At 50.6% G+C, this 16,630-nt stretch overlaps 4 non-coding genes across 4 annotated transcripts; 1 reads left to right on the forward strand and 3 right to left on the reverse strand.

Moving 5' to 3' along the window:
• The first annotated feature begins 1,014 nt into the window (after positions 1-1,014).
• TRNAR-CCU lies at positions 1,015-1,087 on the forward strand. Its single transcript has one exon. It is a non-coding gene; the product is annotated as a tRNA-Arg (tRNA).
• A 7,236-nt stretch (positions 1,088-8,323) lies between these two features.
• Positions 8,324-8,395, reverse strand: TRNAP-CGG. The gene has a single exon. It is a non-coding gene; the product is annotated as a tRNA-Pro (tRNA).
• A 3,856-nt stretch (positions 8,396-12,251) lies between these two features.
• TRNAK-CUU lies at positions 12,252-12,324 on the reverse strand. The gene has a single exon. It is a non-coding gene; the product is annotated as a tRNA-Lys (tRNA).
• Positions 12,325-16,450: 4,126 nt separating this feature from the next.
• On the reverse strand, positions 16,451-16,523 carry TRNAK-CUU. The gene has a single exon. It is a non-coding gene; the product is annotated as a tRNA-Lys (tRNA).
• Positions 16,524-16,630: the final 107 nt, after the last annotated feature.

Genomic DNA, 16,630 nt, shown 5'->3' on the forward strand with positions numbered 1-16,630 from the left:
TTTGTTCTGAGGCCTCAGGTGACTTGGCTGCAGAGGTTCTGGGGGTTCGACCGGAGGACACGGAGGGCTTCTCCAGCCCCCCCAGGCCTGGGGACGGGGTTCCAATCCTTGAACCGTAGACTACTCGCCCACGCCGCCACAGCGGAAGAACCGAGCCACCTCCTCCGGCCTCAGACAGACTCGGCATGCTCAGGGCGTGGTTTGGGCTCTGGGCTCGCCGAGTCCGCACTTTGTGGTGGGCCAAGGGGCCGCGCCGGTCCGAGGGCGCGGGCGGAGGTTCCCAGTTCTCCCCTCACCTCGTTCCTTGTCCGCAGGTGCCGGGGTCCTTCCCACAAGGGTCCCTCTGTCCCCTCCCCGCGACGCGGAGGGACACTTCTCCCCAGCAGGAAAAAGCCGCAGCGACCAGCTCTCCTGTGCTGGGCACTATAGTGGGGAGACACTTCCCGCCTTGCCCCACCTGAAGCCAACAGAATCTGGACACTTGCGGACGCCCAAGACTCAGGCGCAGGGACGGTCGCCCCCAAAACAAGCACCGTACCTTAAACCAAAGAGCCAGAACGAAGACGACGGGTGCGGTCCTTGGTGACTCTGCCTCGCCCTCCTCACCGCAGGGGAAGGGACCTGGGGGACGTTCCCCCCGATAACACAAAGGGGAGGGTGAGATTGGGCTCGGTGCTCCGGAGTCCGCGGGCCATTCCAGAGACGCACACGCAGGGAAGCTTCCATCCGCCGCCCGATGGAGCTGGGAGAGGCGGGGATCGGGCGGCTGCGGAGCTGGGGCGGCACCGGGACCCGACCGGACCGGGCGCGGGGTGGGGGGAGGTGCCAGGACACCGCACCTGCTCCCGGCCCTAAACGAAGAAGCAGCACAGCCAAACACCCGAACAGAGGTCGCCCTGAACTCGCGGCCCCTCGCAGCAAGGGCGCGCGAGACACGTGGCGCTGCCCACCGGCTCCTCGCCGGAGCGTGGAAGGGGGCGGGTCCTGACGGGGAAGCCTGCGCACCAGGGGCACGCCCCGGTGGCCTAATGGAGAAGGCACTGGCCTCCTAAGCCAGGGATTGTGGGTTCGAGTCCCACCCGGGGTAGGGCCGTCCTGTTTTGGCACTCCTGTGCTGGGTGGTTTCTGCTGTCAAAGACTTGTCAGCCACAGCTGAGCCCTGCACCTCCTAGGACCCCCGAGGTTGGGGCACGGGTGTCTCTTTACACCCGTGAAGGTGATAAAAGGAGGGACTGGGTGGGCTTTGTGGAGGGAGCACACCGGAGCTACCTGGGGGGTGAGGGGCGTGTTACAGAGTGGAAAACACAGGCTGGTTTGGCTGTTGATGGGTGGAGTTGAGGGCTGAATTTTTCTTTTTTTTTTTTTTTTTTTAAAGATTTTATTTATTTATTTGACACAGAGAGAGAAAGCACAAGTAGGCAGAGCAGCAGGCAGAGAGAGAGGGAGAAGCAGGCTCTCCACTGAGCAGGGAGCCGGACGTGGGGCTCGATCCCAGGACCCAGGGATCATGACCTGAGCCGAAGGCAGCCGCTTAACCGACTGAGCCACCCAGGAGCCCCGAGGGCTGAACTTTTCTCTGGGCCACCACCCATTAGCCCTTTGGTTTAATTCCTCTGGCTTCCTGGTAAAGGGGTGAGGAGTGGGTCCTAATCCCTGGAACCTGTATGGGGGGGTGGCTTTTCTAGCACTTTGGAGGTTTGGGGGGGGCAGGAACAGAGTTAATGGAGAGCAGAGAAAGACCCATGGACAATACCTGGCAGATCTTCGTCCCAATCTGGGCCCAAATTCAAGAAAGAAACATCTAGGACAGTCACACATACCTTCAAATTCTGAGCCCTTGGGGTCCCAGAATAACAATCCGAAGAGCGAATCCTAGACTCCCTTCCCCAAAACCCCACAGCTCCTTAGAGGAGGAGGATCCACCACTGGTGGCTCTCTTCATTGAGAAACATGACAACTGGACCCCGAGGAAAATTCTTCCACCAACAGCCTTGCCTGTTGGACCAGGACCAGGCTCTAGTGTCCCTCAGCAGAGCTGTGTTCCTAAGTCTCACCGGTGGGGTGGGGTGTGGCCCCGAGGATGCAGAAGTCCCGAAATTGCAGGTGTCCACTGCAGGGCTGGACCCTGGTGGTGACAAGGAGCAAGCGGGAACATGATTTGACCTCTGATATGTCAGAAGAAGCATGGAGTGAGTCTTCCTGACAGAAATCAGAACGCTGGAACTCACAATTAGTGTCCAGTTAATGACCTATTCGAATCAAGTTCGAGGGTGGGGGAGCCTTTGTCTTTCCCTCCCTCAGGCCTGGGGACCAATTCGGCCACATACCAGCCACGGAGCCCATCCGTGGAGTGGATCCGGGGCTACCGCCCGAACGTCAATGCGAGCCGCAACCCTTTTTGGAGCCCCGCCCCCCCCCCCCAGACACACACACGCACACCCGCACTCCCCGACAGCCCCGGGCCAGGCCCCACTCATCTTTGTCCCTACCAGCCCCCGGTGGTAGCAGATTTCCTCGCCCCTTGTCTGGGATGATGGGATTGGGGGAGGAGCGGGATAGGAGGTCGTGGGGCCACCTGTCCGCAACCCCAGACCTTTCGGCTGTACTGAGGCCCTCTGTACCTGGAGGGGTAGATTCCAGGACGGGCCACGCCTCCCTCAAGGCCTGACTCGCCCTGAACTTTCTGGCGCCTCCCGAAGTCCTCTCATTAGGTGGGGGGTTGCTGAAGTTTCCTGGCTAGCTCAGAAAAACCCTTCGTTTCAAAACTGTAGAGGGGCGCCTGGGTGGCTCAGTCGTTAAGCGTCTGCCTTCGGCTCAGGTCATGATCCCAGGGTCCTGGGAACAAGCCCAGCATCGGGCTCCCTGCTCCTCGGGAAGCCTCCTTCTCCCTCCCCCACTCCCCCTGCTTGTGTTCCCTCTCTCGCTGTGTCTCTCTCTGTCAAATAAATAAATAAAAATTAAAAAAAAAAAAAAAGACTGTAAAATTGAGCCCCACCTTGGACATCAGACTTTCAGGGATGCAGCTGCTGATCAACCGATTTTAAAGTTAATCAATCCCCCAATTGCGGATGCCGACACCTCAGATTCGGTGCTTCTGTGAACTGCTGGATCCAACACTTGTATGTACCTGGAGAGTGAGGGTCTTCTGTTTTCCCCTCCACACGGGCAAAGACCCTCACAGCTGGCCAAGGCCAGAGACGCCCACACTGGGCCTCTGCCCTTGGTTCATTTTACCCTGAACAAAGTCTACATTTTGAGAAATCTGAGCCGGGAGAGGGTGCACGATCGATCGTTCTCGGGACTGCACTAGCTGCAGGACCGCCACAAAAGAATTGGCAGGGGTTTGCATCCTCCCAGAATATAATATAGACAGCACCACTCTTGGTGGCTCTCAATTAGGTCCTCTAGTCACAGCGGGCATCTGAACCCGGAAAGGAACTGGGGGGAGGGGCGTCGGCTTCTTCCATTAGCTGATTTTCTCAGAGATTCCCTAGCACTCTGAGCAATAAATGGGCCAAATATTGATGATGCAGATCTTTATGTGGGTGCTTGGAACTGAGAACCCTTTCTGAGGTTGGGGAAAATGGGATGGGCAGTGGCCAATGAGCCCAGGAAAAAGGCCAGCATGGAGCTCCAAATGCAGACTGGGAGAGAGCTTTGTAGTCTACGGAGTAAGCTAGCCAGGCACTGGGAACTTTTCTGTGGTTCTTTAAGTCAAGGAGGAGCCTCAGCTTCACTCTCTCTAGAAAAGCAAAGTCCCAGAGTCAGACTCAAATCTGTTGCTTAGCCCTCAGCAAAGCCTAACTAGGGACCAATTGTGTTTATGGCTGCTGAGAACACCTGCCCTTTGTGGACCCCAATACTGAGTGTCTGGGCCCCTGCTTGCTGTGTTTTTCATTCCTGGACAGTCTATGAAACAAAGAGAAACCCTCTCCTAGGCCAAGCCCTGGTTCTATCTACCCAAGTTTAAAAGCAAGACCTTAGGGGAACCTGGCTGACTCAGTCCAGGGAGCATGTGACTCTTGATCTCAGGGTTATGAGTTCCAGCCCCATGTTGGGTGTAGAGATTGCTTAAATAAATAAATAAATAAATAAATAAATAAATAAATAAAATTAATTTAAAAAAATAAAATAAAGTCTTAAAAAATACATAAAAACAAGCCCTCAAAAGATAAAACCATTTCTAAGGAATCTAACCACATCCTAGAAAAATGCTCAAGAACATGTATAGGAATACAAAAATGTCCAGCACCCAACAAAGTAAGATTATAAACATCTGGCATTCAATGAAAAATTAGCATACATGAAAAGAAGCAGGAAAATATACCCATAGTCAGGAGAAAATCGTCACTACTCAGAAATGAAGCAGATGATAGAATTAGTAGACAAGGATATTAATACATTTCTATATCCAAGAAGCTAGAGAAAACATTGAATATGTTAAGTAGAGATGTGGAAGATATAAACAAAAAATAGCCAAATTAACCTCTATAAATAAACTATAACATTTGAGGTAAAAAGTACACTGGATGAGATTAGTGGCAGATTAGACATGGTAAAAGAAAAGATTAGTGAACTTGAAGGCATAGCAATAGAAATTATTAAAATAAAATCCACAGAGAGGGCGCCTGGGTGGCTCAGTTGGTTAAGCGACTGCCTTCGGCTCAGGTCATGATCCTGGAGTCCCTGGATCGAGTCCCGCATCGGGCTCCCTGCTCGGCAGGGAGTCTGTTTCTCCCTCTGACCCTCCCCCCTCTCATGTACTCGCTCTCTCTCATTCTCTCTCTCTCAAATAAATAAATAAAATCTTTAAAAAAATAAAATAAAAAATAAAAAAAAATAAAATAAAATCCACAGAGAGGAAAGACTGGAAACAAAAGATCAGTGAGCTGTGGGACAATTTCAAGTGGCCTGATGTGCATAATTGGACTACATTTAAATGGGATAGACAGAAAAATATTTGAAAAAATAATAACAAACATTTCCAAATTTGACTAAAACTATAAATCCACAGACACACACACCTCCAAAAAACTGAACAAACCTCACGCACAAGAAATACAAAGGGAACTACACCATGGCATATCACAATCAAATTGCTTAAAGTGAGTGATAAAGAGAAAAATCTTAAAAGCAGCCAGAGAAATGAGATACATTATTTACAGAGGAACAATGGTAAGAATAAAAGCAGATTTCTCCTCAGAAATAATGTAAGCTAGGAGACAGAGGAGCAAAATCTTTAAAGTTCTGACATTAGGGCGCCTGGGTGGCTCAGTTGGTTAAGCGACTGCCTTCGGCTCAGGTCATGATCCTGGAGTCCTGGGATCGAGTCCCGCATCGGGCTCCCTGCTCAGCAGGGAGTCTGCTTCTCCCTCTGACCCTCCCCCCTCTCATGCTCTATCTCATTCTCTCTCTCAAATAAATAAATAAAATCTTAAAAAAAAAAAAAAAAGTTCTGACATTAAAAAAAACAAAAACAATCTAGAATGTTTACATGTAAAAATCAATGTACATTTAATGACTAAAAAAAGAAAGACCATATGATCATCTCAATACATGCAGTAAAAGCATTTGACAAACCCAATGTCCTTTCCTAATTAAACAAACAAATAAAAAAAAAAAAACACTTCAGCAAACTAGTGTTGAGAGGTAGGAGGGGAGATAAAGAGCCATAAAAAACTTTTAGAGGTGATGAATATGCTCATTACCTTGACTGTGGTAATGGCTTGGGTGTACACAAATGTCAAAACTTATGAAACTGTCCACTTTAAGTGTGTACAGTCTGTTACATATCACCTATGCTTAATAAAGCTGTTTTTTTTCACGACCACAAATTCTTTGCCACTCTTTCCCCTGAGAGGTGAGGTCTGTATCGCTTCCCCTTGAATCTCAGTGATTTCTTCCCCCAAAAAATATATAGCAGAAGTGAAACTGTAGAGGTGCCAAGGTTGGGTCCTAAAGAGAGACACAAGTCCCATCTTGTTCAGTAGAACAAGCATGTGGGAGTTCCAAAGTTGTTAGGTAAGAAATTCAGTTAGCCTGGAGCTTCCGTGCTATGAGGAAGTCCAAGCCACATGTAGAAATCATGTGTAGATGCTCCATTCCACAGTCCCAGCTGAGCTGTTCACACGACAGCCATGTGAGTAAAGGAGTCCACAGATGCTATCAGACTTCAAGTTTTCCCAGATAAACTCCAATTTAACAGGTATAGATTATATCTGCTATTCCCTGTTGAATTCCTGACCCAAAGAATCCATAAGCATAAAAACATATTGTTTTATTTTATTTTATTTAAAGATTTTACCCATTTACCTTAGAGAGAGAGACTGAGACAGAGAGCAGGGTGAGGAGCAGAGAGGGAGGGAGAGAGAGGGAAACAATCTCCCGCAGAGACCCTGCAGAGCAGAGAGCCAGAGGCAGGGCTCCATCCCAGGACCCTGAGATCACCACCCAAGCAAAGCAAGAGTCTGACGCTCAAGACCGAGCCACCCAAGTGCCCCCAAACATATTGTTTTATACCATTAAGTTTGGCAGTGTTACCCAGCAACAGTAACTGTCAAGTGGTAACTATTAAAATAAAAGGTAGCAAACATATGGAGGTTCTAGGGGCCCCTGGGTGGCTCAGTCATTCAGCGTCTGCCTTCGGCTCAGGTCATGATCCTGGGGTCCTGGGATCAAGCCCCACATAGGGCTCCCTGCTCGGCCGGGAGCCTGCTTCTCCCTCTCCCACTGCCCCTGCTTGTGTTCCCGCTCTCGCTATCTCTCTCTCTGTCAAATAAATAAATAAATAATCTTAAAATATATATATATGGAGGTTCTAGTTAGTGCAATAAGATAAGTAATTAAAAGGTATAGCTAAGGATGGGAAGTAATTAAGTAATACTGCCATTATTCACAGGTGACATGCCTGAATATATAGAAAATTCTATAGATTAGAATTAATATGTGAGTTTCACAATGTCACTGAGTCCAAGATTAATACATAAAAACTGATTGTATTTTCATATATCTGCAAAAATTAGAAAAGTATATCCAAAGTGATATAATTCACAATAGTATCAACAACATCAAATACCTAGCAAAAATTCTAATGAAAGATGTACAAAACCTATCTCAGAAAAATATAAAACACTATTATAAGTTAAAGAAGACCTTAATAAAGAAGATATACATCACGTTTATGACTTGAAAGCCTCAATATAGTAATGATGTCAAATCACCCAGAACTGATCTACAGAATCAATGCTATACCAATCAAAATCCCAATCGCTATTTTTGTGTAAACAGACAAGCTGATTCTCACACTTACAAGGAATTGCCAAGGGCCAATAATAACCAAAATAAATTTAAGAGACTAACACTCCTGGATATCAAGACTTACCCACAAAGCTAAACTGGTTTGGGCACAAGGGTAAACGAACCATGGAACAAAGCAGTGAAGTATTAAAACAACATATACCCAGACTCTTGATTTGTGAAAAAGTTTGCACTACAAATCAGTGGCAGAAAGGACCATCTTTTAAATAAATCCTTCTGAATCAGAACTGTCCCTGATTAGCAGTTGGTGAAAGTAAGGCTGCATGGCTAAGCGTCTTGTCCAGAGCCCAGAATCCGGCTGGGAGGATGCCACACCCCCCTCCTCCCCCGTGCTGTGGTCCCTAAACCGGAAGGAACAATCATGAGCTCAGTCAGCATTTGGACCCAGGACCTCTATCCCCCACACCAGAGTCATGCCTCTGGCTCAGCGCGGGGCATTATTGCAGGCCACAAATAGGAGCCGCATCTTCCAATTAAAATTTTCTAGTAGCACATTAAAAAATAATAACAATAAGTAAAAAGAAACAGGTAAAATTAATGGTAATCATATATTTTATATAACCCAGTATATCCAAAATATCATTTCAACACGTAGTAAGATAGCTTACTTTTCTGGGAACGCGTCTTCAAAACCCGACGTGCATTTTACACTTAGAGCAGCACATCTCAGCCGGAAGGGCGGGAGGAAACAGGTGTCCAGCGCGGGGAACGCCGTCGCGGACACAGAGTGGAGAGGAGCTGGGCGCGGGCTGGCATGCTCCTGCGGCACACGCAGGCGGGCTGAGCGCGAAGTTCACTGTGGCCCCTCCGTACCCGAAGGGGCCAGTCTGTACCCCGAAGCCCCGCCGCTCCCCACAAAACAGCCCGTACGCAGCAAGCGGTCTGTCCCCGTCTGGTCCCCAGGATGGGCTCGAAGCGGAGCGCAATACGCCAGGTGGGTTGAGAGCCCATCCTGAACTCGATGTTCCCGTGTAAAATAATAGTAGAGAGCTGGGATGCATGCCGTGGGCTCGTCCGGGATTTGAACCCGGGACCTCTCGCACCCGAAGCGAGAATCATACCCCTAGACCAACGAGCCTCGCGCACGACAGCACCTACTAATGCTTCCCCCACAACTGTTTGTATCGCGCGTGGCCCCGGTTCATTCCAGGGTATGCTGAGCGGCTCCTGGAAGCCAGGCGTGGGGCTGAGCGTTGGGGTGACCGTGGGGAGACCCCGTGGACCTAGGTGGGCAGAGGCAGAGCAGCCCAGTCCCAGGATGATGGATCCCCGGAGCCGGATCGATTCCTGCCCCCAGGGGAGTGGGGAGCATATTGTAGGGGAGGGGAAGACGAGGGGCTTGGATGAACCGGAGGCCCCGAGCTGAAAGAGCACTCGCTCTGCAGGGGATCCTGAGGCCTCAGGCGGTGCGGGCTGTGGGGACTGTGGATGGTGGCTGGGGAGCAGACCAGAGGAAGGCGACTTGCATCAAGTAGGTGTGTGCCCTCGAATCTCTTGAGGAGGAAAGGGGAAGGAAGAGATGATGGTTCCATGTTATGCGCCCAGCTCCAGGGCTGCCAGTCTGGGCGCAGGGGAAGGAAGTGCCCGCCTGTAGCAGGTTCTGGTTCTCCCTTATTGATCCCCAAGCCCCAGGGGGTTGGTGACGACCCCCTTGGGGGCCTTCCGCAGTTCTGAGCAAATTGTTTCCGTGGGAAAGGCAAGTCAAGGCAGGGTAAACAGTTTAGGATTGGCTAGATTGAATAATTCGGTGGGATATGGGACATAGTGGCTGTCCCTAGTTGTCTGGTGTCTGACCCTGGGTGATTTAGGGCAGGGGAAATACGGGTTGGTGTGTCAGGTAAGGAGGTAGGTGGGTGGGCGTATGGACTCAGAATTGGTTGGTTTGCATCTGAAAGGCCTATTAGCAGGCAAATTGTTTACTATCTCTAGGGATTAGCTAGCTGGGGAGCAGGGGCAGTCTCCTCAGCTAGCAAGTCCCCCCCCCCCCAGATGTCAAATCATAGAATACAGAAAATAAAAACCAGGTGTGATAATACAGGTGTGAATTGCATCAAGTGTTTTTACAAACATTTATCAAGATCATGTGACTTTTCTTTTTCAGTCCATCAATATGATTGACTACTTTGACAGACTTTCTTGAACATAAAACCAACCTTGCATTCCTGGAATAAATCCAGCTCACCCTTATTTTACTGCTCCAATCTTTTTAAAAGAAGTGGGGACAATCACGCTGGGGAAGTGGTGGACCTTTCTCCCTGGGAAATGCCCAGGCTGGCTAATTTGAGCCAGAAGAGGGTGCATTGGCCCCCAGCTCAATCCTGGCTCTGCAACTCTCAGAGGCCAAGGACACAAGTGACTCCCAGTTCCATTCCCCAGGTGCTCCCGTGACACAGGGTCACGTGACTTTGCTCCTTGGTGACTTACAGGTAGACCCTACACTATCAGGAGTTGTCACACAAAGGAAACTATTTGCAGCAAATAAGGAGATCATGGGGAATAATTTCTTAAGCCGTGACTCCCCAAGTAGGGGTGGGTGGGTTTCTTTTATTTAGGGTTAGGATGAATATTCAGAAAGAGGAGTTTTGTTCCCTCGTGTAGGCATGTAGAGGAGGACAGGCATAAGGTTGTGTAGGTGTACTTAGAAAACATGCCTATACTATGTCCTATGTTATGCTAATGAAGCTTGTGCTCCTCCTGGGAGGGGGGAGAGTGTCACATTATAATGAGGTAAAGGTCACTGCCATATACTCCATGGTCCATCTGCACAGGTGTGAGTCAGTGGTGGAGCTCAAACTGGTCTAGGCTGGCCGGAGCTCCTGGCTGTCACTGGGAGTCTTGCTGGTAATAGTTTTACCGTCATTAATCCTTTGGAGCACAGTTTCACAAACTGACTAGAGGCTTTCCATCAGGATGTGGGGCTGGTGCAGTACCCAGAGCCAGTTGTCCCAGCCTCCGGCCCTCCCTCCTCTGTCTCTGCACCTCCACCCCTGCCTCTCCTGGGATATGGACCCAGATCCACTCTAAAGCCCCTGAGATCTAGGTTTGAATCCTGCTCCAAGGTCATACCTTGGCTGGTTAGGGCTCCATCAGGTATTTTAGAGGACTGGGAATGCCACCTGGATGGCTGTGAGACAGAGAAACTAAAGGAACCCCATGAAAAACCACTTTTTTTCACTCTTTTTCCTGTTTCTATTCTCGATAGGACCTACACCTCTGCCTTACACACACCTTATAAGACAGATAATGTATGTTCTCCTTGTAAAGGTCAAGGAGTTAATTATTTCTTTGGAGTCTTCCAGCACAACAGATAACATCTAAGGAGTGAAACTGTGCCCCAAGGGGAGTCGTCATGAATGTTTTCCAAGACCACTGACTCATCAAGACCCCCGGCTTCAGGGCATAAGCGACTTACGGGGAACCTTTAAACACTCCTCTGTGTTCCTGGATGCCTGAGAAGACACATGCATGGAACCACCTCAATAAAACCCTAGGCCCCAAGCAAAGACAAGACTCACTCTTCTTTCCCTTCTGTCTACCAGACATTCTGTCCATATCTACTCTATGTCTTCAACAAACTCTGCTCTCACTTCCTCTCTGCTCACGTTTGGTTTCTATGCTGCACGAAGCCAAGGACCCTCTTGGCTGGTCCTGTGAGACCCCCTCTGGGTCCAACCTGCATCAGTTGCATTCATGCACATGGAAACATCTGGCTCTCCACAGCCCAGGTGCTATGGCAAGGGCCACCACCCAACAGCAAGGAGGTTATGATGAAGCTCCACTTTGGCTTCTAGAGCCCTGATCTTTCTGTCAAAGGCAGATCAAGAGTTCAGTGCTCTGCTCCCTGAGTTAGCTGGGGACTGGAGCAGATTGGAGATGTTCTCTCCATGTTGACCCAGCTTCAGGTGAATGGAGCCCTTCTCCCTTCTCTGAACTTCCCAGCTGCCCAGCCACCTTGGACACCTGCCACCCTAGGACTGGGTCTCCTGGAATGGGGGAGGAAGTTTTGAAACTTGTGCTATGGAAGGGCTCCAGGTTTCTTCTCAGAGTCTAGGGATGATCAGACAGACCCTCATGGGGGCAAAAAATCTGATTGCCCCTGCCTGTGAATTCTGTTATATGACCCTGAGCATAAGGGTTGGTGTGTCCCCCATGCTTCCAGCCCCTCCCCTTCTCTCCATCCCATCCCCACCACCTGGGAAAAACCAGAGCCCTGCCCCTGATCCCAGCTGGGAAAGACTGCGTTGGGACCTGGCAAGCTGTCCTTGGTCTGTGATTGAAACTCAAGGTAATTTTCACAGGACTGAATTCCTTGCACTTGTGAGGGAACTGGGGAGAGGGGAGAATTGCAGTCTGTGCATCTCTAATGAACTCAGAAGCCCAGAACCAGGAGGCAAGGGATTTCACTCCTTTATATTTAATTCACATCTGCACCCACTCCGGGAAGGTCCAAGGAGTCAGATCCAAGGACCACATCCACTCCAGGGGACCAGGCAATTGGGCAGTCCTAGTCTCCTCAAAATAGGAAATATGCTCACCCGTGGTGGGGGGGGCGGCGGCGGTAGAGGGCATGTGAGTGTGCTGTGTGAGAACCCTGAATTGCAGGAACGACTCCCCAGAGCTATGCTACTTGTGCTGCGCATCCATGGACTAGAAACACACTAAAATCCCATAATACAAAAGCAACTCAGGTCCACAATCTGTGTGGAGGGGACTAGATTCAGACCCCTTCCTGAGCAACTCGAATGCCTCACCTTCTCCTGGTCCCAGGCTATGGGTCTTCCCTGGCAGCTGCAGGTCCAGCACAGGGATTTGGTCTTTGGGTCCCCCCGGAATTAGGCCCTGATATCTGAGTTGTGCTAACTGCTTGCCTTAAGGTTAAGGCCTGAGCACCTGAAAACATTAATTCTATTCACCTGGGCTTGTAAAAAGCTATGCGCCCAACATGGGGCTCGAACCCACGACCCTGAGATTAAGAGTCTCATGCTCTACCGACTGAGCTAGTCGGGCACAGTACCTTTTTTTCTCCTTCAAAGGGAAAGGTGGGCAGTGCTGGGGCAAGAAGCCCTCTCTCCCACTGAACTTCCCCATGATCAGTACTGTTTCCAATAGGATTCCCCCTGCCTGAAACCGTCTGAGAACCTCAGGATTGAAAGCTGCGAGGGGGTGGGACCACCTGGCCTGAAATTCTGGGACATGGGCATGAAAGGGGGCACGCTGACCCAGAGGGACAACAGAAGGAGGTCCAGGGGCCCGGCGGCACTGGGAAGCCGGTTCCTGGGTGGCACCGAGTCCCCGAAACCCCACGATCCCTTTGTCCAGGATCCCGCACACTGGTGAGGGCTGTGCTAAAGCGCCTTCTTCCCTCCCAGCTCTGGGATGGAACCAAGGCTTCCCCACAACCGTCCACCCCTCAGGTGGGACTCGGGAAGCTCTGCACCCTCTTGCAGACTGGGAGGACAGGGTAGTGGAGATCAAAGTCACTAGAGGTAAGTGGAACAAGGTGCCCTTCTCTATAGTGGTCCCTAGAGTATGAGTCCCCCTGGGCCTCTGGGTCTAAATCCAGGAGGAGTCTTACTTTCAAACTCTCAACGTCTCCTCCCCCTATCCCCATTCCGCATACCCTCCACCCCACCCCACGCCTGGCTTTGGGGCGGACAGTGGGGTGTGAACCAGGAAGACCCAGAGGACCTGCTGCAGGGGAGGCCCCCAGTGCCCCGGGGCGGGGGGGGGGGGTGTTACTGCGCAAGCCACCTCTTCCTTTCCAGTCGGTTTCCAGAAGACCGCCCATCCATGAGGGAAAACGAGCGCGGCGCCTCGAGGCCCCACGCAACCATCCAGCCAGGGATGCCACTGCGGGGGGAGGGTTGCTGGACTGTGCCCAGCGCCGGGACAAAGAAAGGGATTTCGGGGGACCCAGAGCCGCGCAGGGGCTTTGGGGGCTGAGCCCACAAGAGGACGGGCTTGGCCGAAGCCAGGAGCCTCTGAGTCTGCCCCGGACCCTAGTCCCCCTTTCTGTGAGCAGAGGAGACACGGCTTTGGCGCGAGGCTCACAGCCCGGGCTTCCCCGATGGGAGGGCGGGACCGCCCTAGTCTCCGGTTTGAGTCCCCCAGGGAACCTCCACGCGGTCCTGGAGCCCCCTCGCCCCCAGCTCCAAGGCGGCCCAAGTTCCTGAGCCTCGGCCCTGGAGGGAGGTCCTGGTGACAGAGGCTCTGGAGAAAACTGATCCTTGGGACTCTGGGCCTGGCAGTATCGAACCTAGCTCTCTTCTGGAAGGTGAGCCGAATCTGACACACTGCTGCCCCTGGGCCAGGGGAAAGCAAGTGGACAGAATCAAAAAGAGAGAATGGGGTCAGTTTGGATCTTTGGTCTAGGGGTAAGGTTCTCACTTGGGGTGCGAGAGGTCCCGGGTTCAAATCCTGGATGAGCCCTTCTTTTTCTTTTCCAGATGGTCAGGTTGTTGCCCCCTAAGGGGGCCAAAGTCCACCCAAGGCCAGGAAGGAACAGGGACCCAGAGACCCATCATTACACATGACGAGGATTAAAACACCTTCCAGTCTGCAGAGCAGGCCTGGACCTGCACTTGCCCTCTGCTTAGACTGTTCCTGTGTCCTCCCCTCCCCATCCCTACCCTCATCCCCACCATTTGGCATGGAGCATGGGCAGGGGAGGAAAGACAGATGATGTTTCCCTTGACAGCAGATCCCAGTGTTCTGGGGTGGAGGGAAGCTGCTGGGCACAGGGTGCCCAGCACTGGGAGCATCTCCAGAGGATTGGTCTTAAAACAAGATCCAGATGCTTGCTTAAAACAAGCATCCCAGACTGCAGATATGACGGCACACTCCTCCCTGGCCAAGCCCTGTCTCACCCACGAAGGGATATTGAGTTAGTATGTCAGACAAGTGAAGGAGAGAAGTTAGAGCCACCAAGGATCACCAACCAAAGGCACTTTTTTTTTGGCCTAAGGATGTTTTTCTTGTTTTAGATGTGAGAGGTCCTGAATTCAATCCGAAGAGGCTTCCTTTGCTGAAGTAGGCAGTGTGGGGCCTAGCTGTGGTGTTTTTTCAGACCAAGAGGGAGGGATACCTGGGGTTTTGAGCCCTCAGTATTGGGGATGGCTAAGCGGTTGGCCTAGGTCAAGGTGTCACTCAGACACTGGCAGGACCCTCAAGTGGGACTGGGCTCAGGGTGCAGCCACTTCCAAAACAATCACCCCAAACCTCCACCCAAGGAACCACCAGCATGAGCTCGCTCGGATGGCGGCTACTTCTGTTCCTAAAGCACGCAACCTCTGTCCTCAGGGTGATGCTTTTGGCTTGGTTCTGTGGTTCCCAAATTGAGTCCAGAGGCACCTTTGTAGTATTTTAAAATTCCCAGGGATATCTTTAAGTTTTGAGGGAAACAGCAATACTCATCCATCAGACACCATATTCTGTGAACTACTAGCTCAAGGCAGTTGAGTTTCAACTTTTGACGATGCTGTATTTTTGCAAAGCTGGGTTTTCTGCAGTATCTGCGTAAGTACTGCAAGAGAATTGATGTGGAATAGGAACTCGGAGACTAGCCATCTGATTCCGAGGCTGGAGAAGCAGTACAGGCCCACCAGGTGCACATATCCCAGTAAAAAAGAATTATTATTTAAAAAGAATGCAGGGGTGCCTGGCTGGTTCAATCAGTAGAGCATCTGACTCTTGATCCTGGAGTTGTGAGTTTGAGCCTCACATTGGGGGTAGAGATTACTTAAGCAAAATTAAAAAAAAAAAAAAAAAAAGAATATAAAATTACCTTTTTTTTCAAAAATGTAATGTACAGGGTTGAATGGTGTTCTCCTAACATTATGGCCACTCAGAACCTCAGAAGGTAGGGTCTTTGCACACAGAATTAATGAAGGTGAGATCAACCTCGAATAGGGTGTGCCCTGCCCCAATGATTGGTGTCTTTATAAAAAGATGATATGATTATATGAAACACAGAGGCTCATGGAGAGAAGAAAGCTATACGATAATGGAGGCAGAGACTGGAGTGATGGGTCCTTAAGCCAAAGATGGCCCAAGCCACCAGAAGCTCGAAGAGGCAAGGAAGGGTTCTTCCCTAGAATCTTTAACGAGAGTGGAAAGGGTGGCCAGATGGTACCTTAACCTTAGACTTTGGTCTCCAGAAGTGTGAGAAAACACATTTCTTCTGTTCTAAGTTGCTCAGATTGTAGTAACTTGTTATGGTAGCCATGGGAAACTATCAGAGGTACTGGGTTGGCAAGAATTTTTTTCCCAAAAAGCGACTAAGGTGTATGGACTTAAGTACCTAGTAAACTGAGCTTTCTTTTACCTTAAAAACACCAGGAAAGATTCTCGAGACTAAGAGTGCCTTGAAGGGAGAGATGTGGAGACTTCTGGTAGGAGTGCCAGCCACAGGCCTGAGACCTGGAGCTCCAGGGGTCCAGGGGAGGGGTGAATCAGCCACTGTGGTGTCTCCCCCAGAGTAGTCTTGGTTCCCACCAAAAAAGAAAGAAAACCCGGTCCTATGAAACACTGAGCCAGGCCTTTTTAACAGCATAAACCGTTGCAAGAGAATAGAAGAAAATCAGCTGATGGGAACCCTATACCCTCCTTCTCAGACCTCTCCCCCAAAATGGAAAACAAAACTCCCTGCCTCCATTTCCCTTTCACTGGGGAGAGTGGAGCAAAGTTCAGAAGCCCTCCAAATGAGAGGCCACTGACCTCCAGGTCGGGATAGGGGAGGGAAATTCTGAGCAGTCCTTCCTCAGGCACTGGGGTGGCCCTGCTTGGGAGTTTCCTCCTGGGAGCCCCACTCAGGACCTAGAGACTCGTGCCCCCTCCTGACACCCCCCAACACACACAGACTTGGAGCTCTGGGTTTGAATCCTGTTCCCCAGTCAAATGCGGTGGGGCAGGCATTCTCAAATTACCAATCTAAAAGATACAGCTATGTGTCTTCTTGGGCCAGGTATTCAAAAGCACAGAGAAGGTGCGAGGCTTTGGAAAGCCAATCCATGTTGCAGAAGTCTCTCTGGAAGCATCTGCCACTGGCCTAGATTGTTAAAAGCCTCTGTAAATGATAGGAAATAGTTTCCTTGCATTGTGTCCTCTTAAGGCTTCTTTAGCAGTCAAAACCACACGCCCGACGTGGGGCTCGAACCCACGACCCTGAGATTAAGAGTCTCATGCTCTACCGACTGAGCTAGCCAGGCAAAGACACAAGCTCTCTCTACCTCCCTGCTACTCTAAGTACCAAAGGCAAGTACTGCAAAAGAGGCCAAAGTGCATCCTGCCTCCAGGGAGGTGGTATGGGCGCGCG

This window comes from Phoca vitulina, unplaced genomic scaffold (genome assembly GCF_004348235.1).
Source record: "Phoca vitulina isolate PV1807 unplaced genomic scaffold, GSC_HSeal_1.0 scaffold33, whole genome shotgun sequence".
In the NCBI taxonomy this organism is placed as follows: domain Eukaryota; kingdom Metazoa; phylum Chordata; class Mammalia; order Carnivora; family Phocidae; genus Phoca; species Phoca vitulina.